This window comes from Danio rerio, chromosome 4 (genome assembly GCF_052040795.2).
Source record: "Danio rerio strain M-AB ecotype USA chromosome 4, GRCz13ab, whole genome shotgun sequence".
Classification (NCBI taxonomy): Eukaryota; Metazoa; Chordata; class Actinopteri; order Cypriniformes; family Danionidae; genus Danio; species Danio rerio.
Window position 1 is genome coordinate 6975001 of NC_141024.2, and position 25627 is coordinate 7000627.

A 25627-nucleotide genomic window follows, 5' to 3' on the forward strand; every position below is an offset into this window, starting at 1 on the left:
CTCCATCACATCAACATTAGGGCCCCAATTGCTGCCAGCAGAGCTTAACTTTCATTTCTCTTCACCAGCAGAAATCATAAAAAAAACGCTCTCCAAGAGTTTCATTTAAAAGGACTTGACGGAAACAGCTGGAGAAGTACAAGAGGAAAAAGAAAAGGAGACAGACAGGAAAGGCGAGCGAAAGAGATTTGAAAAGGCTTCACAGGTGAGGTGGGCTGAGGGACACCCTGTCTGTTTGGTCTCTCGCAGAAAGAAGAAGGGCATGTTTATGCAGACGGATTCTCTCTCACACGACTCCCTCTGGCTTCGGCACTCCACATCACTCCACGAGCCTCAGAATCAGGTAGTGTGACCACACAATTGGCCCAGAGGCACGGCTTTCATGAGAGAGAGAGAGTTACAAAAGTGAAGCGCATGCCATGCAGAGAAATCAGACACTCTCGGATTTGGCAGCACGGTTGCTCCGACACACACATTTCAGCCGGAGAGCGACATGTGCCCTGAATGGGGTTGCTCTCGTCCCAACAACAAACACTTTTATCATCTATCAAGGCAGGTAAGCGTGAGACAATTTGATTGTACGGACTTGCGGTTTGCGGCAGGGAAGCCAAATACCAGGCTCTAGTACCTCTGCTTCCGCAGGATCACTTTTCAAACCACGATCAAATTATGGTGAAGAACAAAGCGGTTGGCTTGTATCTTTTGTAGAAGGCTTTTTTTCCTGTGAATGGAGGCCAGACAAAGCGTTCAAATGGAGAAAGCGTTTCAAAACAGCGCTATCAAAGCGTTGCGGGGGAGAACTCTGTTAACGTATAAGATTTCCTTCTTCTGAGGAAAATAACATTAGCTGTTTATATGAACTATCAAACATAAGAAACACAATGAAATCTTGGACGTCTTGTGAGAAGAATCACTTTTTATTAAACACGCGCACACACAAAAATAAGACTAAGCTAATTTAATCTAATTTACATTTAAATGAATCCTTTTTGTGGCCAATTATTCACATAATCTAGAAGTCTTACAACTCCACGGGAGGCCGGAATCCTTCATACTCAGTTGCTTCAAAGCCTCTAAATAAATTGGCTGCAAGAAAACCAACGGCGGCTTCCATTGCATGCTTCATGTCATAATCCCAGTTTAGTCAACTCAATTGGAGTTGATGTGACAATTGTCTGAGCATACGCTTCTAATCTGTCTCAGGCTGTTTAATACACATTTCTAATGACAAAATTGGCAGATATTGACTCACATATTCATATTCAAACTGCATTCGTAATCCAACCATGTCTATTCTACACCACAATCTATTTCATGACCACACAGGGGTTCCGAATGTACTCAAGGCGACACACGGGGGGACCTGACAGCATGAGACCAATGCATTGGGCATGATCACCTGCTAGCAAAACTCCAGTTTAACTCCTACCACCTGCACCACGGGGGTCAAACCTGTGTCAGACCTCTCTGATGTCAAAAAAAGAGCGTCTTGTTTCACCATCGTCCCATTACATGGAACCATTCCAGCACTTACAGCCTCTCCACAATAAACCATGTAGAGCTTTGAGTATCAAACTTGCTGGATACATACTGAAAGACAAAAAAGACCAGGTAGAAGTCGCAGTGAAGGACACTGACTCTCGGCCCATTCAGAAGGCTGATTAGCATAGCACTCCTGCCGGATCAATAACCTCATTGACTCGGTCTGTCTCCTCTATCAGGAATGATGGCAGACTCTCTTTTGTAACTCTATTCTCAAGGCAACAGTCTATTCTCCACAAACCCTCACTCAATTTTTCAAACGGGCCTCGATTTGTTTCCTTCTGTCTCACTGTCTTTGAGAATGTGAGTAAATAAAGCTGTCCGCAAGCCACTGAGGAAGATTAGCATGTTAGCTTTTCGCTTTATCTGCTGCTGAATGCCTGGAAGAGAAGAAATGATGTCTCACCATCATGCTAATTTTACTTTACAAACCTCTTATTATCATGCTTAAGAAAAAGAGGCGCGAATGGAAAAGACAAGGAGCCACTCGACCTTCAATTTGCTCACAGCATGGCTTTACAATCCATTACCAAACCTTAGCTTAAGGGGAATGTGGAAAGTTAGGAATCAAACCCCATCCCTCCCAAAAAAAATCCTTCTTTCTTATATGGAGACAAAACAATGAAGCGAAAAGATTTGAAGAGGAGAAAGACCACAACCATGAAGAACCAGAACCATGAAGTGAACCTTTGATGGCCTGAACTTTTTTCCAACCATCCATCACATAAAAAAGTCTTAAGTTTAAAATATTCGAACGAAATGAGGGATTGACCAGTGACCTGATCCCAGGAGCTGCTTGGGTTCTGGGGGTTAATGGGGGATAAAGATTAGGAGGAAGTGGGCTTCGCTTCATCTCCGTCCCCAACCACCTTCCCGTTCCAATCCCAAATCAGCCACACAATGAGACCTGCCAATAGAGATGAAGCCCGCTTTCCTTTGATATCCTTCCGAGCACTCGGCTCCGAGTGTCCAGAGCAAAGCTCCATGGAGGTTTCTCTCTACTCCGGGGAGTGGAAGAGCTCTCTCTGAGCCATTTTAGATGGAAATGACAGCCGCTCTACTAGAACAAGAAATCAATTTCCAAAAGCGAAGAACGCAGTAGGCCGTCCATCCGAAGAGTGAGCAATGCTATCCCTCGTCTTTAAACTCGGGTGAGATATGCTTAATTGCTGGAGATTTTATAATGTGTGTGCATTGGCTGTGTGAAGTTGGGCGGCAATTATACTTTTTTTACGCACTAATCAGAGGACTTCTGTTCCAGAACAGATATGCTTTAAGAGTTCATCTTTGAAGATTTAAGTGGATACTCGTCAAATTAAAAACTAATATTCAAATCTCTTTTAGGTGGGGAGAGAGGAGCCGGGTTTTGCTTAGCCTCGTGAGGCAGTGACTTCTGGGGATTTCAGCCCCTGCCTGAAGCCAAGCCACCCAACCTCTTTAGCAAATGCAAACTTTAATCAGCCCTGCACCTCAAAGGCAGAGTAATAGTTTGGAAAGACTCACTGATGGATGCTTCTCTACAGACTTGAGCGCTGAGTTCTGCAAATCGGCAGTAAAGTGTGAGCTGTTATTGCTTGCTCTATATAAAACTTTTTTAGCTTGGATTCGAAATATTAATATGAATATTAACGTATAAGTACTGATTGAATGCTATCAAAGCACCCACATTTGAAGTGCCTAGCCAACTTCTGAAGAATAATAAAGAAATTTCTCTGCACATCGATTATTAAAAAAGACACTTCACTCAAACGATTGATTAGCATCATCATTTACTTACCTTCAGGTTATAGCTAGGCCCACACGGAATCTGCGCGCGTAGAATTCCACAGATTTCTGCAGTTTTTTAGCCCATTATAAATTATGTTTATTTACTTGAGTAAATGTGTAAATCGGAATTTATTCAGTTTTTATTCAGTAATTTATTACTTTTTATTTAATATATTAAAGTGTAAGTTATGATACTCCACTGGATACTCCCAAAATAATTCCGCAGAAATCCGCAGATTTTTACCAAAATTCTCAGCAGAAAAAGCAAAAAACGTCCGCAGATTCCGTCTGGCCCTAGTTATAGCTATTGTACACTGTATAACCCAAAAAGTTAAGGTAACTCAAACCATATGAGGAAACAACTAACCATTTAAGTTAAAAACTAATCCTAATGAGTACTGATAACTTAATCCATTTGAGTAAACAAAGCAATATGAGCACAGTAAAACCAAATAAATGAAGAGAATCCAAACCATCTGCGTGCTGTAAAACCCAATAATTATGACAACTCAAACCGTTTGCGAAAACCAATTGCTAAAAACCATTTGAGTTCACAAACTAATCCAGGGGTCACCAAACTTGTTTCTGAATGGCCGGTGTTCTGGAAATTTAAGCTCCAACCCTAATCAAACACACCTGATTAAGCTAATCAAGGTCTTACTAGGTATACTTGAAACACCCAGGGAGGTGTGTTGAGGCAAGTTGGAGCTAAACCCTGCTGGGACAGATTGGTGACCCCTGAAGTAATCTGTAAGAGTACTGTGAACTTATTTAAGTTGAAGTAATGAGGTATTTAATTAACTCATTACACTGAGATCAAAACTTTTCAAATGAGTAGAATTAACCTTCAGTAAATTTTGAGTTAACTACACTCACTTCATTTGATTCATTTGACTGTTGGGTTATACACTGTGGCTAAAATCAGAAGCTATACAAACAAATGGCCTAAACTTGCCTTCTCCGGTATATCTCATTTACCCATCGCAACTGTAGACCCCTGTCTGGCAATGTCTACATCACTAATGACAACGACCACCACCTCCGTCACATAATCAGTGGTCACATTCTTACAGACGGCAGGATTCCATATGCGTGTTTTCCACTTACTTGGTGACTAAACCATCATCGAGGCTTCAAGGAAAGGCTGGGGGAGCCAGACAACATGCTTTAAACGTTTACCTGCTGAGTTATGCGGAGCAATACATTTATCTTGCCTTCATCTGCCTTTAACGTGAAACCCGACAACCGTCAGAAACTAAGTGGACTCTCTCGACTATCATGATGCATCAAGAATCTTTAAGAGATCCCCGGACTCCTCGTTATTAACACTCCTCTCAGGATGTGGTTGATGGAATATATAATGGAAGTGATTTTTGAGAGGACATATCAATTATGGCCGAGACAGACAGACCGAACATGCAAATGAGCACTTTAAAGATTGCTTTTACTTACCACTTTTGCCTTGGTTTCAGAGTACTCCTGCTGCGCTGTGAACAACGGCCATACCAGGTCTCATCCTGACCAACACAGAATTGAAACAATCTGTAAACATACATATTGTTTTTTTTCCTTAAGGCATGCATTTTTTTACTTGCCACCATTTCGAAAGCTATAGAGGTGGCAAGACAGAAAGAAATGACAGTATTGTCGCTGATATTTAGGGAGACTTCAATGCCAGACAAGGTTTACTGTTTGTGTCATGCGAGAGTTTTTCATCTCCACTGCAAAATAATTACAACAAAGTCTGTCATACTCTTTCAATACGACAGGTCAATCAAATAACTGGATGCGGGCTCGTTTCACGTCAACGTGCCGCAGTTGCGTACGATCACGCTCTCGTTTTTATCTCCTTTTCAAAGAGTGCATCTGCCAAAAAGATGAAAGTGTTGACAGAAGTACAAGAGAAGCTATGTTTTTCGATCTTACCCTGAGGGGAAACTTTCGGTTGATGTCCGTGTTTGTTTGGGAGAGGCGAGTCCAAGTATGAGAGAATCTGTCAAAAGAAAAGAAAGAGAAGATATTACACCTTATTCAGAAAGCATTATTTTATTCAATAGTGCATTTTTAAAAGCACGCCGATACCTTTATCTGCGTTTCAGACTGACACACATCACACTCCGAATAATAATATGCATCAGAAACGAGGGAAAATGTTTTGCCCTGGAAACAGCTTGCCATGCCTGGCAGGTTAAAACTAACCGAGCATAAATCAAACTTTCCATCGAGGCTTCTGCCTTTTTTTTTTGCTGACACTCACAGATATGTTCAACTAAATGAGCATGTGCAGCTCAGTTCACCTCATTTTTCAGAAAAAAACTGCAAGTTGTAACATATTTCTTTTTTTTTTTGAAGAGTACAGTTCACTTGTGAAGCTACAGTATGGAACACACACACACACACACACACACACCAGCCGAATGGCTTCGGATTCACTCTCTCCCAGAATTCCAAAGACCCCTGTAGGCAACTAACAGCTTCAGGATCCCGTGGAATGTGCTCCCTGAACTGTACCAAAAGAGGAGGGGGTTTGCTTAGGAGAGCAAACACAACACAAACACACCACTGCTTTAGCCGCCTGTGTTTGAGGAGGTGTTACAAACTCAGACGGAGTGTTTAGAGGAAATATCGCAAACGGTCTATTAGCCCGAGTATTATTAATATACATCTTCCGCGCTTAATTACATGTACAAGTATATGGTGTTCATCATTCTGAAAGCACGGCTGGTTTAGGAGCGCAAATAGTGTATATTTAAGCTTGCTAGCTCAGTCAACATTTGAATTATCAAAAGTAAGACCGTTCTGTCTGCACTTTTTTATACGAGCGCATGTGTACACAAACTCAAGAAATGAAAAGTGATATAAAACAGCAGTAATGCTCCATTCATTTTCAACCTGCCTCGGAGTTTGTGTTAACACCACAATGTCTCTTGGCTGTGAAAACTCACCTTTTAAATCGACTTAGCGATGTTATTAGTTTGCACGACCTCTTCGTGACAGGTTTCCACAATGGCAGACCCGTTTCAATTGGAGATCTATAAATGCTATAAAATTGCATATACATACTGCATTAGTGCAGGCTGTCCTAATGCCACTGTCTGATATTTACATGAAGGCTGGCGTTAAATTCAAGATAAACCGTTTCGAAGCAAGGGCAGGAATACCTTTCTGGTGCCTCTGCTGGGTATGCAGATGAAAGAAGACATTATGCGAACAAGTCAGATTACAGTACACAATCATTTTGTACCTTTTCAAGTAAATACCATCCCCATGTTAGGAGGTGGAAGCCACCACAATATATTTTGACTGAGGGCCGAACGCCCCTTATCAGCAATAGTCAAGCGATTCAGGCCCCCTGAACAAAGATGAGTCTTCAAACTCCCTCCATTCATCAGTGGACGTGTAATTACCCCCGGTTCACAGTCTAGACGTTACCGCTTTCAGGGTATTTAAGATCCCCTTTGCAACATGCAGCATGCTCGCACCCAGCCCAACGTTAAATCTGCGGCAGATAAATTAGCGAAGAATGCAAGTTAAAAAAAAAGAAGCACGGCCACAATGAAAGGAACTTTATCCTCCCTGCTGCTAAATGAGATTTCTTTGAAATGCAGATCAGTGGCGCTAGATTAGTGAATTTTAGCTGCTGTCAACATCATAACAAAATACAAATGCGATTGTTCGTCTGGGCCTTATCTCCTTGCTTCCATCTGCTTCTTCCCGTATTTACTCGGGTCGATTTACTATGCAGATCTAAATAAGACGCGCTCGCGGCACAATGGCTTCTTAAGCTTCTACATCAAGGTATTTGAGAGCGCCGTCACATGAAAAGCTGCCCCATCAAAGGCACATCCCTAATGAACTTCCCTATCACCGAGGGACGGTGCGGCGCTCAGGAGAGGCTCGCAGAGAGGCGCTAAATCACAGGAAGGATACCTCGGCGGCCCGGGGAGATTAACACACAACGGGGACCCTCAAACAGGAGGCCGTCCGAGCCCAACCCGGGGTGGCTTGCGGTTCAGCGGCAGCCAAATTAAAACTGCCAGGTAGGGGAAGAGTGGCGTGCACATCAATGTAGGACGGACGCTTACGACAACCAGTGCGGCATGCAATTCTGCGTTTGCCACAACGATGACGGTAATCTTCAAAGCCGAGGAATAACCTCTAATTTCACGCCGTATTTGTTGCATCCTGCGTACACAGATGGGATTACAAGTCAAATCCCACAACTTACTTGCAAAAAGCGTGGTGGGCAAGAGAGAGGGAACATATATAACAAGGAGACGATGCTTTTTTAGTTATAATCGACATGCACCAGTGGTTTACAGAGGGGGGCCGGGGCAATTAGCCCCAGAGGCTGTGCACACTCTGGACCAGCACATGTGGCTCGCAGTCGAGCTCTAACATCACGGCATGATGAGAGGGCAATGGGAATACGGCGGTGGGGGTTGAACAAGAGCGTGTGCCAGCCACGCGTGTGCCAGGATCCAACTTCCGCTTCACATAGAGGCCAAAAAAAAAAAGAAGGTGAATATGTGGGAGGGGCCGAATTCTCCATGGAGGCCTTTTCGGAAAACATCCTCAGCATCCAGCAGCCCTGCGGTCGTGCAACACAAACCGCAGTTGTCTTTTGCGTGTCTTTCCCTCCTCCCCTAGCAGTCTTCGCCCTGCCAAGTGGGCTCGATGCCAGTCGCATTTGCAACCACGAGGGACCGTTGCCTTTTTTTTTTTCCTTGTTTAATGAAATGACAAAACAACAGATTTACATATGCAGAAACAGGTGTTGTAACAGGTTTGACTCCTCTTGACCTAAAACGTGTTGCGTGGGGGAAAACGAGGGAGGGGGGAAAAACAGGGAGGAAAAAAAAAAAGTTTATTAGCAACAGCTGCCTGGAGGGTGTTTAGGCTCTGATGGGCATTCAAATCTACACCATCTGCCTTGCTGGTTGCCAGAAGTGACAATCTAAATTAAAAACCACTCATCAAATATCATAAAAATAAACTATTGTATTGCTGTGGCCATATGCTGTAAGTGGCCCTATCAAAGACAAAGAGGGAATCAGAGGGAGTGTAATTAACCCTTGGCAGTCTCAAAGACATCCCTCAGCATCAATCACAACAATGGCTCCCTAGCTATTCACAAACACATAGGAATGTGAACAGACCCTGATTCACACACACACACACACACACACACACACACACACACACACACACACAGACACACACACACACACACATAGCTAAACTAAGCTAAAGAATAATTGCTTTTTGTTGTTGATATTGTTTTTCGTTCAAAATATAATCGTGTTATTGACTTCCATTTTAGAGTTATTTTAGATTGCGCTATATATATATATTTATATATATATATATATATATATATATATATATATATATATATATATATATATATATATATATATATATATATATATGATTGCATTTTTACATTTTAGCATGTTTTTAAAGCATGCTGTTCAGTGCTATGCTATTTTTACATATGCAATAGTATGTATTATTATTAATTATGATCATTTATTGTTTATTACAAGCTATTATGAAATTTGAAAATGAGAAATTTAGCCTTAATAAAATTGTTTTTAGTAAGATCATGACAGTAACCCAAGTACAGTGGCACTAGAAAATTTAAAGAATCTTGAAATGTGGACCAGTCATAAGGATTCATTTTTGGAAATTGAGATCTACATCATCAGAATGCTGAACAAGCTTTCTTTTAATATATGCTTTGATATAGAACAATAATTGTCTGACATGCAATATCTGGAATAGGAGGGTGCAAACAAAATCTCTTCTTATCAATGCAGATTATTACTCAAATTTGAAGATTGATATATAAACAGAATTTGATCACAAATATTAAGGGGAACAAAAAAGCCATCCCACTTCTAATATGCATTTTGGCTTAAAAGTCTTAAAAAGTGTAAATTTGAAGTGCTGACGTTATTGTGTTTTGTTAATAAAAATGATTTGTGGTTTCTTTAGGAATATGTTAATGTTTATTACACAGCAACACTAACACTAGAGTTAAAACATGCTGAGTTAAATTCTCTCTGTAAAAGTGTTGAATTGTCACTATTTACACTAGAGCCAATTAACAAATAACCCCCAGTAGTGTAGACCAGTTGTTGTTGTTTTTTTAAATCGATAGGGTGTAAATACACCAAGTAACTTTTTTAAGAGTGTTATTTTAATTCTGATAATATTGGGTCAATATGAACACTCATTTGCAGTTGATTTTAACTCTGTTAGAGTTGAAATAACACAGTCATTTTTGCAGTGTATAATTATTAGGTATTTAGTATGTCATTGAATGATTGTCATGCTCATTTATATGCTGAAATATTGAGAAAGAGATATGAATGAATGTTTTCCTCAATATTTATGATAGACACAAAAAGAGGGGTGGGGCAGGGGGTTATACGCTTTTAAAGGCCAGGATATGTTTTGACATTCCCTGACATGGGGGTGCAAAAATCTTTCTTATCAATGCATATTATTAATCAAACATTAAGTTTGATATATTAACATAATTTAATCACAAATATTAATGGAACAAAAAAGTCATGCCCTTTTTAATATGCCATTTTGGTATAAAAGTCTTAAAAAGTCTAAATTTGAAGTGCTGGCTGTTATATATTAACACATTTTGTTAATAAAATGATTAATAACATTGAAATATTGTTTCTTTTTTAGGAGCATTGTAATGTTTACCAGCTACGTAACACTAGATTTTAAAAATTCAGAGTAAAATTCTCTCTGTTAAAGTGTTGAATTTTCACTCTTAACTCTGGAGTCAAGGAACAAACAACTCCCAGTAGTGTAGACCAGAGTTACTTTTTTTACTTGATAGAGTGCAAATATAACTCTTTAATAGTGTTGTGCAAGTACAAGAGTGTTATTTTTACTCTGGAAATATTGGGACAATATGTTTACTCGTTCGAAGTTGATTTTAACTCTGTTAGAGTTAAAATAACACTGCCAATTTTGCAGTGTGTCATTCTTGGATATTTCGGATGCCATTGAATGATTGCCATGCTCATTTATATCCTGAAAATATATGAGAATGAGATATGTAGTATACACGTGGCTATACTGTACACAGGTTTAGATATATTATCCATGGTAATGAATGTTTTCCACAATATTTATGATAGACACATAAAGGGGGGTAGGGAGGTTGTAAGTTTTTTAATGACAAGGACATGTTTTGACATTCGCTGACATGAGGTTGCAAAATATCTATTCTTATTAATGCACAATATTAATGAAGAATGAAGTTTGATGTATTAAGAGAAATTTATCACACATATTAATGAAACAAAAAAACTCACAGCATTTTTAATATGCATTTTGGCATAAAAGCTTTAAAAGTGTAAATGTGAAGTTCTGGCTGTCAAATATTAACATGTTTTGTTAATAAAAAGTCATTAATAATATTGAACTTGTGATTTTTTTTTCAGGAGCATTGTAATGTTTACTAGCTGCACTAACACTAGAGTTAAAAAAGTTCAGAGTTTAACATTGGAGTTAAAAAATTCAGAGTTAAACACTAGAGTAAAATAAATAAATAAATCTGAGTTAAATTCTCCCTGTTCGAGTTTTGAATTTTAAACTCTTCACTCTAGAGTCAATGAACAAACAACTCCCAGTAGTGTAGACCAGAGAGAAATTTTAAACCTGATAGGGTGTAAATATAACTTAACATGAATAACTCAATTAAATATTACTCAATTAAGTGTTGTACAACTCATTTATGAGTGTTAATTTAATTCTTTGGGACAACATGAACACTCATTCACAGTTAAAATATAACTGTCAATTTTGCAGTGTATTATTCTTGAATATTTAGTACGCCATTGAATTATTGTCATGCTCATGCTTAATGAATGTTTTCTACAATATTTATGATAGACATATTAGAGGGAACGGGCTTGTACGTTTTATAAAGCTCAGATATTTGTGCTTTTTACATTAGCTTTTAAATGTGTGATAGACTAAAGTGTCATGGAGCTGTAATCTGTGATACCGTTATATGTAAGTGTGTATGCTATGCAAAAATAGATATCCATGGTTATTAAAACCAATATAGTTTTTTGAAATCCAAGAAATAATACCAGAAAAACAAGTCTACAAATTGACATGGGCTCAAAATAATACTTTGGTGCATGTTCACAAACACATTACCCCAGAAAACATTCTTACATTTGTGTAGCAGGTCCAAAAGAAATATTTAGCCATTCAAATATCATTAAATGTCAAATGCAGAAATCATCTGTACCTTTAAAACAATAGAGAAGGATGAAGGTCAAACACATTAACTCAACAACAACATGAACAAAAATGCTAGAAAACAACAATTCAGGCCAAAGAGGCAAACTAAAAATATCTGCTGTGCCCTTGTCAGAGACAAAGGGAGCATTAATTTGCCCTGTTATTATTTAGAGAGGGCAGGAGGAACAAACCTGAGCCCGTCGTGACCCTGCCACAGTGTTGCAACTTGTTCTAGAGCAATGCCAGCAGAAGGCAGCACCATATGCCCGCAGCCTCAGGCCCGATGCTCTTTCTGCAGCCTAATACGCCTGTCAGGAGACGTTACTGTCACAAATCCTCTGTTTTTCCACAACGTGTCTCAAATAAACAGTTTTTTTTTCCCCATGCTAACAGAATCGTCCTCAGAGATTGCACTTAGAAGGTCAGTGTTGGATATTACTGTACTGACAGCATGCATGTTTTTAAGATTTATGTATGAGCATAATAATTATCAATGATCATGCTTGTTGGCTTCTTTTATAAGAAACCATTTTAAATGAGCACTTTATTTGTGCATAAATTGGCTTGTTTGTCTGTTTATTTATTGCTACATCAACAATTTATGGCAATACTAATATAGGCAAAAACATATTGCATAATAATAATAAAGTCATAATTTAATAAGAAATTATTATATATGATTTTTCTGTCCGATATGTGGTGATTTGCAGTAGTATACTACACATGAAAAAAGATTTAGAGATTTACATATCCAGAGTAATGTAAGTTTGCCATGATCTTCATGACAGACACATGCGCTAATGATCAATAACAAAAAATTTGTAATTAAAATATTATCAATACCTATTTTCCCTGCCCCTGGCTTAGTTATAAATGGAGAGCACAGAGAAAATATGGATATTAATGTTTTATTTTCTTTCTTTCTTTCTTTTTTAATGAGCACTTTATTTGTGCATAAGTTGGCTTGTTTGTCCGTTTATTTATTGCCACATCAACAGTTTATGGCAAGATTAATATAGATTAAAAAAATGCATAATTATAACAACATCATAATTCAATAAGACATTGTTAGATTTGATTTTTCAGTCCAATATGTGGTGATATGCAGTAATATACTGCAAATGGAAATACAGTATGTATATATATATATATATATATATATATATATATATATATATATATATATATATATATATATATATATATATATATATATATATATATATATATATATATATATGCATAGTAATAAATGCTTGCTATGATCTACACGACAGACACTAATGATCAATAACAAAATATTATCAATTAAAATATTATCAATACATATTTCCCTTTCCCTGGCTTAGTTATAAATGGAGAGCACAGAGAAAATATGGATATCAAAGTTTTCTTTTCTTTCTTTTTCCTCTTTTTATAATTATTTTGTTTTACTGCTGTATCTTTTGCATATTTGTATTTAGGTATTTGTCTGTATTGCTGTGTAGCCTAATTTGTGATACTTTTATCTATAATGTTATTTTATTTATCTTATTATTATTATTATTATATATTTTTTTATTTGTGTTTTGCCCTAAATATTGTTTTTGATGCAAAAATAAATCATTTCAGTGTTGGATTCAGCGAGAAAGAAAATGTAAACTCATTTAGTTGTCTGCTGATAGATTGAAACAGTTGATGTTTTGTTATTCTGTGTATTTAATACAGTACCTCTCTAACTAATATGCATCAATAAAAACAGAGATGAACTGAAAGATTATCAATAAATATATTTGAATTATTCCTGGGGATACATTTTTAAAAACATCCATCAAAGTACACTCTCAGTATAGAAATCACACTTCACATTCTGGTAACATATGTTTTTCAAAGAGGAAATCTTGACCGTGGTTGCATGTTGGCGGCATTTGTGCAAAAGTAATTATTTAATTTGTGATAAATAGATGCTAAAATGAAAGCATACACAATTTAGCATCACAAAAGCTAGCATCAAATCTGTTTGCACACTCGTCACAGGCCACAGGCAAGTTTGGTCCGAGCGGATCTGACCTTGCCGTTTACTACAAATGATGCCCCTTTACATCTAAAAAGCTCAATAAATCAGTGCTCTCAGCCAACAAGACCCTGTCATGCCTTCAAAATGCACAGAAACGTATGACAAAACATATCAGCGCTGATATTATCAGTACAATTAATAATTTCAAGGGCATTTGTACTCCAAGATAAGATGCTTATGGCTGATTTAATACCTCTCCATAAAGGTCATGTGATATGGTTCATGTGAAAGAGCGCCGTCACAGTTAAAAGACTAGAATTGGGGATTATACACCATGTTTAAAGCAGAAGAAACGCAGTTCTCAGTTATCAAACAGACCGTGCAAAGGTCTAAAGTGTCACAACCTCAGAAACATATCAGTCAATGCATTAAGCATTTAAATAAGCATCATAAAAATCCACAAAGACACAAAAAAAATTATTTTAATACAACAAAAAAAGCATTTGTGGATTTCTAAGAGGTGACCTTGCACTCGGCGTCTTAGTTACTGAAGCACAGCAAACGTCATTAGGGTGATGTGGGTAATTACAGCACATAAGACCTCTTAAGCATGTAATACAGTCTTTTATCTGGAGAAGTCAATCTCTGCGAGGCTGACAGCTAGCAGCATATGATCCCGGTAAACAAATACTTTCACGCCGCACCAAAGTGCCATTAAAGGCCAGAACTGTCAACACAAATTCCACTCTTGCGAGAGAAAAAAAAAAAAAAGGAGGAGGGAAAAAAGAAATTGAAAAAAAAAAAAGAGACTTGATCACCTCTGGTTGCCTTAACGTGCATGGAGGTAGCCATGGAAACGTTTTCTGTGAAGTTAACATGGATGCAAACAGAAGGCTTTCCGGCTTAATTGCCATTAGAGTTTTATGACCCTGTTTAGAGACGTATATTAAAGCACACACGGGGTAATACGTCGCTTATGGCGGTGACGGGTGCTAACCTTTGCCTCTCTGAGGTCGTTTTTGTTTTTTAACACACCCAAAATGTGCCTTTTTTTTGCGGTGGTGACTGGCAGATGCAATATGAAATAAATGAAAGAGAAATTGTGTGATTTCTAAAAGTGGAATTGTCACACTTACTGTATATTACTGTCATTATGAAAAATGCCATCAGCTACAAGTAATGTTGCTGCTGTAATGTGAACAAGAAGTAACCTCTGCCTTTCTAGGGGTTGTGTTTGTTTCTTAACACTCTCTAAATGTGTGCTTTTGGACAGTGGTACTGGCAGATGCAATCTGAAATACTTCAAAGTAATATTACAAATCACTCTTGTGATTTCAGACAATACAAGGGTCATAATTACATTACTCTAAATCTGAATATAGGCATAGCAAGTAATGTTGCTGCTGTAACATGAACAAGTAACCTCTGGGTTTGCTTTTGATTCATAACACTCTCTAAATGTGCCATTTTTTCAGTGGGGACTGGAAGATGCAATCTGAAATACATGAAAATAATTTTACTACTAAATCTTGTGATTTGAAACTATGAAATGGTCATGATTACATTACTCCAAATCTGAATATAGGCATACAGTAGCGGTTAAACTTTACAATAAGGTTCATTAGTTAATGCATTAACTAACATGAACTAATCATGAACAACGCATGTACAGCATTTATTAATCATAATTGAACATTTACTAATGCATTATTAACATCCAAGTCCATGCTTGCTAACATTAGTTAACGCACCATGAGTTAACAAACTAATAATGAACTACTGTATTTTCATTAACTAACGTTAACTAACATGAACAAATACAGTAGTAAATGTATGGTTTATTGTTTGTTCATGTTAGTAAATGCATTAATTAACATTAACTAATGAACCTTATTGTAAAGTGTGACCACAGTAACCAGTAATGTTGCTGCTGTAACGTGAACAAGTAACCTCTGGGGTTGCTTTTGTCTCTTAACGCTTTCTAAATGTGCCATTTTTGGACAGTGGTGACTGGAAGATGAATCTGAAATAATTGAAAGAGAAAATATTAATTCATTTTGTGATTTGAAACAATGACAAGGTCATAATTACATTATAAATTCTGGATATACTGTAGGAAAGTTGCTGCTGTAATGTGAATAAGTAACCTCTGGGGTCTTTTTTGTCTCTTTACACTCTCTAAATGTTGCATTTCCGGACAGTGGTACTGGCAGATGCAATCTGAAATAATTGAAAGAGAAATTATGAATTCATCTTGTGATTTCAAACAATAAAATGGTCATAATTACATTACTCCAAATCTGAATATAGGCGTAGTAAGGAATGTTGCTGCTGTAACGTGAACAAGAAGTAACCTCTGAGTTTCTGAGGATGCTTTTGTTTCTTAACACTCTCTAAATGAGGCATTTCTATACAGTGGTGACTGGAAGATGAAATCTGAATTCATTGAAAATGAAATTATGAATTCATCTTGTGATTTTAAACAATGAAACGGTCATAATTACATTACTCCAAATCTGAATATAGGCATAACAAGTAATGCTGCTTATTGTCATAATGTGTACACTATAAAACTGGTTTAGTGAAATTATTGCTTATTTTTTTTATGATTAAGCAATATGAATGACTGAAAAAACAAGTATAACTACAAGTACTAATCATACCAGGCAATAAGTTGCTTTTTAACATGAACGCGATCTAACCATCACTTCAGATTTATTATTTTTCCTCTAGAAACACCCTGAAAACAGTTGTGCTTTGTTTTTAAATTCTCTCTATGAATAAAGGCATAATCTACAAGTATTGGAGTAATGATTTACTAATTACTGTAACGTGAAAGTGGCATTTGCAGGATATAATATAAATCGGCAGAAAAATTACTACAAGTATCAAACACATGGAGTAAGAAGTCACTTAACGTACAGTAGTAATGTGAATGAAAACAAATCTTTGACTTTCTTGATTTGCTGGTATTTTAATATATTTATAGATTTCTTTTTGTTTCCACCAACATTAATATGAATCCAGGGCAATACGGGGCAATAAGTTGCTTTTTAACATGATCGCGACCTAACAATCACTTCAGATTTATTATTTTTCGTCTGGAAACAACCTGAAAACAGATTTGCTTTGTTTTTACATTTTATGAATATTTCTTTCTCCATGAATAAAGGCATAATCTACAAGTATTGGGGTAATGCGACTCTAATTACTGTTATATTAAAGTGGCATTTGCTGGATATAATATAAATCAACAGAAAAATTACTTCAAGTATCAAACACATGGAGTAAGAAGAAAAATTCATTAACATGCATGAACAAATCTTTGACTTTCTGGAATTGATTTGCTGGTATTTTATTTTATATCTATATCTATCTCTATCTCTATCTCTCTCTCTCTCTCTCTCTCTCTCTCTCTATATATATATATATATATATATATATATATATATATATATATATATATTTTTTTTTCTAGCAACATAAATATGAATGCAGGTGTAAACTACAAAGCTTCATAAACTAAAGAATAATACATAAACTAAAGTATTGAACACATACTGAACATCACATATTAATGCAATCATACAACAAATAATCTTACATAATAAACCTTCCTAAAAGTGTTTTGGTGACATTTTTGTCATTGCTGACAGCAAGACAATAAATTAAATTTTAGAAATGCTAACAATGGGTTTATATGTTGCTGAACAATAATGTAAACAAGCTCTAACGTCTTCCTTTCAGGGGTGTTTTTTTTTTTTTCGTATAAGTCTGTATAATCATTTTTGGTGGTCTTTTAATCAGTGATGAGTTCAATATGAAATAATTTACTACAAGTATCAATGCATAGGGCAAAACATCACCTAACACTGTAATGTAAACTAGAACTAACCTTTTTCATTTATTTATTTTTTTATTTATTTATTTTTTCTTTCTTTTTCTTTTTAATGTTGATGGCAAATGACTAGCAGATGCCACATGAATAATAAATATAGTAACAAACAATGAAACCTTCCAATTACATGGAAAAAAGTAATGAGGAAAAGCACTACAAACATATTTAACACAAAGTCATGCACACTGTCAAAAATGCAGGGTTCCACACAATTCAGTAATGTTGACCCAACACAAATCGATTAAGTTAACTTAACACTTTTAACAAATTTATGTGGATCGAACATAAAAACATTAAGTTGTCCCAATTGTGTTGTTTCAGCTCATTTTGATCAAGTAGTTTGAACGAGCAAAAACAAAGCTTTTTTTGAGTGTATGTCACATCTTATTGTAATGTCAAAGACAACTTTTTATTTTTATTCTTAAGCCCTAAAATAGTTTAGTTAGCTTTGTCATTGTTGCTTTTAGCAATTACTGAAAGACGCAATACCAGTGTACCCAACATTTGTTTCAATATTAACAAAAGCATAACCTACAAGTATTCAACACATGGGTTAATGCATCACTTGTACAATGTTAACATTAAACACATCTAATCTATGCTTTTTAAGGTTGTTTGCCTTTCTTAAAAGCCACTAAAACTGTTTTAGCTGGTCAATAGTGATTGCAATATGGAAAAGTGAAAGATTAACTTCAGCGATTGCCAACAATAAAACATTTCCCCCTAATAAAAGCATATGAATAAAAGCATGACCTATAACTATTCACACTGCTCATTGCTGTCACGTGAGCTAACCTTTGTCTTTCTGAGGTAGCCTTTTTTTTTTTATCATCAGCACTGACTTCAAGATTCAATATGAAATAATTAAAAAGAGTAACTTGAGATGTCTAACAATGAAACGGTCCCACCCACATTACACAGTGTTCAACTTGCAGTGCTATCATAACTCAGACAAATGATTTTATTTTACTTGACGCACATGCATTAATCTCAAAAGGGTTTTTTTTTTAATGCAAAGCAGAGCGTGCACACACCCCATCCCATGATGAATGCCGTAATCAGGCTGCGACTACAAAAAAACATTGGGATACTTGGAAATTAGGCCCCTCTTTCCTGTCGCAGGTCAGCCGTGCCTCCCTCCTTCCCTCCCTCAGTGTGTCGTACGTGAAACATCACGCTCCAAACACTGCTCGTTGAAACAGTGCTAATTAAAATCACCTGGGAAGAACTGCATGGGGCTAACAAAGGGCCGGGCTTCACGTTACAGAGCAAAGTGTGTACGCGTGTGTGTGAAAATTTTTACTACTGCTATCGCGGCCTCTTTGAAGAGCCACGGCGTTGAGTGATGAAGCGGCATGATGCACACCTGCACTTCACCTGCACAGCTGCCGGAGTGAAACTGAGGTGCTCCTGCAACCAACACCAGGGGAAAAAAAAAAATCTCATAGCTAATCACTGCCATAATGGGAGCTGTAATACTATACACCTTGTATTTAAAGAAAAAAAAAAAAGACAAAGATCACCTACCCTATTGATTTAGTCCCACATCCCTTGAAGCCACTGAAAGTGCACTGGCAGTAGATGTGGCTGAGGCTTAAGAGGAGAGCTGTCCATTAACACTCCAATACATCAGCCTTCCTGTCCTGACACTCACTGCTCCTGCATGCGAGCAGCTCTAAAGCTAGGAAGAATTCACCCCGGATTATGGGAATGGAGCAAGCAACCACGGTAAGATTAATGTTACCCTTGATAATAATAATAATAATAATAATAATAATAATAATAATAAAAACAATGATAATAAAAATCAGAAATAATATTCATTTATTTATTTATTTATTATATGAATTACTAAATGCAAACATATTTAGGACATATTTATTATTTTTAATATTTATGCATTTTAGAATTTTTATTTCAAATGCGCATATATGTATGTATGTATGTGTATATATATATATATATATATATATATATATATATATATATATATATATATATATATATATAGTTACAATAGAGATATAGATATATAGACATCATGGTTAAAAATCTAAATTTCTTGCAAAATTAAAAACAGGGCAAATCTAAAATTCCATACATGATAATAAATACCCAAAATTGCATTAAAATAAATAAAACTTTGAAAACGGTCTTGAAATATGAAATCTGTAACTGTACAGAGATGCAAACGCCTTGAAATTTGAGTAATAATACTAATAATGAATCGTGCATATTTACATTTCATGACTCAGGCTAAAATCACTAGTGTTAAAACAGACATTAATTGTGTTATTATTTGCTATTACTACAGTATATAATAACAATTAACAAATCGCGTGTTTAAATCACCCCAAATTTACTCAAATAAAACAGCTATGCAAACACAACAAAAGTGAATCCGCATTATTCACTCGCATAAATGAAATCCTCCCAAACTGTCACTTGATGTAAATATTGATTATGAGGATTTATGAGTCCTCGGCAACTCTCAAACAACACACCTCGCTGTCAAAACAACAAATAAAGCACTAAATAAGCCATCTGCAACTTCTAAGTGCACTCAAACTCAGACGCCGAGTGCATGAAAAAGCCATAAACGTGAAAACTCACCAAAAGAAGTCAATGTATCTCCTTCGGGGATGCAAAGTTTTGCGTGTTTACGAGTCGGAGTGTTTTTAAAAAGCGCTGAAAACAAACGCACAACACGCGCTGTTGATATTCCTCCGCTCGGAGTGCAGAGACGCTGCTGTCTTCAGTCAGTGTGTGCTGCTGTTATTACCGATGCAACAGTAAAAAAAAAACGCCCGAGTAACACCGACTCCTGTTTGAATGCGCTTGCATGACGCGCAACGCGAAGCGGCGGCTTGTTTTTTTGTATCTTGATTCAATACATCGCAATGTATCGGCCGAGTTTGGTGGTGGTGGGGAGGACTAGCTTATTACAATGCGGGGAGGCACTTACGCGGACGTGCATGTTGTTATTTTTTAGCGTACTGCGACCCCACGTGACGTCGTGTCCACCTGCTGGGTAAACAATGCAGTCATTAAAAGTTAACGGAGTTTGTTTTTGTTTATTGCCATTGCAAAACACACCCAAATCAAGAAAGAGAAGCCGGTTTCATTCGCTGGAGAGATGTGTGTACGAGTCTGAAGTCATTTTTATTTTGATTATGACATATTTGTATTGTTATGCTACTGTTATTTATTGATATGGCGAAATCCGAAATTATACTCGTGATTAAATGAATAAAGGGAATAAGTATTGTGTTTGTTTACACGGATAACAAATAAATAACGTTGTATTTTTAAATAGCTTATACAAATCTGAAGACGAGCGAAGTGGAAGGATGTTCAATACTGAATAACAGAGATGGGGTCAAATGTTTGGTGTTGCTTTATTTTATTTTTCCATAATTCGAAATCAACTTAATTCAATGTTTATTTTAACACATTTATTAAATTTAACTTTATATTAAATTAATCAGCATTCTTAAACACCTCACACACTCGCAGTTCACTGAAATGAACCTCGAAATTAAATCATCAGTACTTTTATTATTGATTTTGATGATATATTAGTCATTTTAATGATGATCTGCTACTGTAACAATCTTTGCTTGTGTGCGTTTTCCCCATTTATGTTTTAATTGCAAAACAATTGAAGGTTATACTGTATAGTGAGTTATGCATCGTGTGTGTACTGTCTGTGTGTGTGTGTGTGTGTGTGTGTGTGTGTGCCACTGCCTTGAAATATTGATATAAATAAAGGAGATTTCAGATCAAAGATTGATATGAAATGTCTTGCTTTTTGGCTTTTTGTGATTTAATTATCACAGTCTGTGACTGAATTAATAATCTTTATTTTATTTTCCAAGCAAGCACCGTTTGCTTTAACATAAAGATAGTTTAAAAAAAGATAGGAATCTATATTTCACATTAAATAAACACCAATAAAAACGCACATATAAATGAGTCAATATTGAAGATTTTGACATGGTTTTATGTGAACATTTTAACAAATATCCATCAGATATCCGCAGAGATTTTTTTTCATTGATCAGAAAGAACATAGGCTATTTGATGCGTTTTGATGTTCACCTATGTTAAAAATGTATGCTATTTATCTTGAAGCATGCTATTTAAATAAATATTTTAATCCAGAATTTTAAAAAATAATACAATTGTGGTGTTTGTCACAAAGAAATGAATGAGAAACGTGTGCATTTTTTATATGAAACTAAGAAAAAGAAGATGATTTTGGGAAACGGGTCATGGCATGAAATATAGGGGTTTGCTGCCACCTATTGGGATATGAACAATCTACACTTATTTGTCAATGAAACAGCGAACGTGCATACAATTTTGATAAGACACTGCCATCTTGTGTACAATGAAGATAATGCACTAAAATATAATACTAAAACAATTCTGGACTTCACCAACAGGTAAAAACACAACAACAACAACAACAACAACAACAACAACAATAATAATAATAATAATAATAATAATAATAATAATAATAATAATAATAATGGAAATGTATACATTAGGTAAAAAATGTTTATTTTTAGTTTTGAAGTATATATTGTATTACGTTTATTCATTTATTTTTTGATAATCTTGTCGTGCTGGCACCTGTTGACCTCCATAGTATTTTCCTCTACTATGGATGCCAATGGGTGTCAGCAACCAGCATTCTTTAAAATAACAGCTTTTGTGTACAGAAGAAAAAGAGACTCATAAAGGCTTTAAACCACTAGAAGGGGAATAAACAATTAGGTCATTTTTATTTTCGTGTGAACTATCCCTTAAAGACACCTAATGTTTCTATAATCAGCAACAAAACCTGTGTTGTTATGTGAGAGAACCACCTATATTGCAGTCAATCTCACAAGTATTCATATATCATCATATTCTCAACATTTCTCACAACGTTTCTCCCATTATCAGTTGTTTTACTACAGAGTTATATGCTTGATTCTGTTTGGCTGATGAATAACTAAGGTAGTCTACTGTACGCAGTCATTTTCAGATAAATGCACAGCTAAAGAAGTTCCAGACAGATCTTGACCGCATTACAGTTCCATATCAATACGCCGAAAAATATCGTTTTTTTTAAAGCCCACAACGGTCAAATATTAAAGCAAAACAAAACAGAACACATTTGTGCACACATCTGAAATATTCCATTCAATTAAAGTTATTAATAGTTATTATTTTACAAAAGGTGCACATTATTGCATTACAATCAAATTCAGAAAAGTTGAGGTTATTAGTTACCATAACTTTATTAGTTACTAATAACTTTAACTAATTAACTAGTAACTAACAGCTTTTAACAGTTGAACTATTATATAAAAATGTAGTTCATCTGCAGTTTGCATAGGTGAAAACTATGTGTATATGTTAAATGAACTGTAAGTATAAATATAGTTATTAGAAAATTTAAAAATTAGAAAAGAAATTAAGTTCAGTTCAATTCAATTCATTTTTATTTCTTTAGCTTTTGTACAATGTAGCTTGTGTCAAAGTAGCTTCACAAAAAAGTAAACTGAAACTGTGTCAGTCCAGTTTTCAGGGTTGAAGTTTAGTTCAGTCTGTGTTAATTTTCACTGCAGAGAGTAAGCAATTCATCAATGCACAGCTCCACAAGTCCCAAACCATGCAAGCCAGTGGCGACAGTGGCAAGAAACAAACTTCACTAATTGATGAAAGTGAAGAAAAAAAAACATTGAGAGAAACCAGGCTTAGTTGGGCATGACCATTTCTACTTATCATTTACTAACTAACTAACTAACTAACTAACTAACTAACTAACTAACTAACTAACTAACTAACTAACTAACTAACGAACGAACGAACGAACGAACGAACGAACCCAACCAACCAACCAACCAACCAACCAACCAACCAACCAACCAACCAACCAACTAACTAACTAACTAACTAACTAACTAACTAACTAACTAACTAACTAACTAACTAACCAACGAACGAACGAACCAACCCAACCAACCAACCAACCAACCAACCAACCAACCAACCAACCAACTAACTAACTAACTAACTAACTAACTAACTAACTAACTAACTAACTAACTAACTAACCAACGAACCAACCAACCAACCAACCAACCAACCAACCAACCAACCAACTAACTAACTAACTAACTAACTAACTAACTAACTAACTAACTAACTAACTAACTAACTAACTAACTAACTAACTAACTAACTAACTAACTAACTAACCAACGAACGAACGAACCAACCCAACCAACTAACTAACTAACTAACTAACTAACTAACTAACTAACTAACTAACTAACTAACTAACTAACTAACTAACTAACTAACTAACTAACATCTTATCAAATTTATTTAAACATTTTAATAATATTTATAACCTAATGTGCTCCAAAACAAATAAAAAAATCATGTTTAACTACATTAACCTGTTATAAACATCCAAAGCTTGCAGTTTGTCACTACCACCTAATGAATCACTAATCTTTTTTTTTTTAATTTGCCAGAAATCTTGACCAATCAAATGCTCTCTAGTATCTGACATGCCCCGCCCCCTTCAAAACGTTTCTCATTTTCATTTCATTTGATCGCAAACAATTTCACTGGCAGAGCTGTGGTAAAAACGAAATGCTATTGGCTGCTTTTTTTTCAAGAGGAGGAGCTATGTCCCACCCTCTCTTCATGTTTCAGCTGAGATTACGTCAAAGAATAAATAAAAGATGCACATTTCAAATCATCTCAGGGTACCTTTAATTTGAATGGGAAAAATTAACTCTTAAAATCTAAAGTTAGCATTAGCATTAGGTTTGTCCATATTTGACCTAACACTGGGTTATGATTGGGTTACAAGTGCAGTCATTCATTCATTCATTCATTCATTCATTCATTCATTCATTCGTTTTCTTTTTGGCTTAGTTCCTTTATTAATCTGGGGTCACCACAGTGGAATGAACTGCCAACTTATCCAGCATATGTTTTACGCAGCGAATGCCCTTTCAACAGCAACCCATCACCGGGAAACACCCACACGCTCTTGCATTCATACTACAGACAATTTAGCTTACTTTATTCACCTATAGTGCATGTCTTTGGACTGTGAGGGAAACTGGAGCACCAGGAGGAAACCCACACGAACACGGGGAGAACATGCAAACTCCACACAGAAGTGCCAACTGACCCAGCTGAGGCTCAAACCAGCGACCTTCTTGCTGTGAGGCGATCGTGCTGCCCACTGCGCCACCATGAGGCCTACAAGTGTAGTGTTTGCAGTCAAACAGATTCATCAAGCCTGAACTGACTCACAACAGCAGCTTCTTTACTTTATGTTGTGTTTTAATCCACTATAAGAAGAATTTTTGAGATAACATGTCACTGATTTCTTCATTTTGCTATATCACTTATAGAAATGAACTATAGTCTCCTGCACACACAAGTAAAAATGAACATATGGACTAATAAAGCAAGTTAGGGTAATCAGGCAAGGCATTGAAGAACCAAGTTTTGCTTTGCAGCTTTTTGAAAAAAGAAAATAGCATAAGATAGGGTAATAACATTGACCTTAAATGCTTTAAAAATGTTTTTATTCTAGCCAAAATAAAACAAAAAGTGCTCAGGGGTAACTTAATTATTATGTCTGAGTTCTTTGGGTGAGAAATTCGTCAGAATAAACGGCAAAAGTAAGCCCAAGGCACTCTAAAAATGTGGATTTAAATATTCTTTCCACGTTTTTTGAGTGCCTTGGATTTACTTTTGATGTTTAAAACAAGTAAACTTTCTCCAGAAGACAACAAACATTATTGGAAACACTGTGAAAATGTTCTTGTGCCATTAAATATCCCAGTAAATAAATAAATGAGTATTTCACAGGAGGGGGGGCTAATATTTTTGCCCACAACTATATATATAAATGCTATCTCCAGGGTCAGAAAAGTTCACCAGACGACATGAACGGATCAAAGCAGCCCACGTCCATCACACACTAGTGACCAGGAAGACAAGCATAGTTCAGTAGCCAGCTATATTTAAGCCTGGCAACCACACAATGTTCAGCCGTAACCCGATGCTCCCTGCCGAGTCACGTTGCGAGTGAATTGGCTACTAAT

At 36.1% G+C, this 25627-nt stretch overlaps 1 protein-coding gene and 1 long non-coding RNA gene across 3 annotated transcripts in view; one reads left to right on the forward strand and one right to left on the reverse strand.

Moving 5' to 3' along the window:
- Positions 1-20389, reverse strand: part of foxp2 (forkhead box P2) — a 149877-nt gene extending 129488 nt beyond the window's left edge. The window contains exons 1-3 of one of the 2 annotated variants that reach the window (XM_087246752.1): positions 20106-20243; positions 5236-5302; positions 4762-4826 (exon numbers count right to left, since the gene is read on the reverse strand). The gene's annotated coding sequence lies outside the window, so the exon portion shown is untranslated. 2 annotated transcript variants of the gene reach the window in all.
- Positions 186-3288, forward strand: LOC141381581 (uncharacterized). Its single transcript, XR_015482548.2, has 3 exons — positions 186-343; positions 1327-2693; positions 2887-3288. It is a non-coding gene; the product is annotated as an uncharacterized LOC141381581 (long non-coding RNA).
- Positions 20390-25627: the final 5238 nt, after the last annotated feature.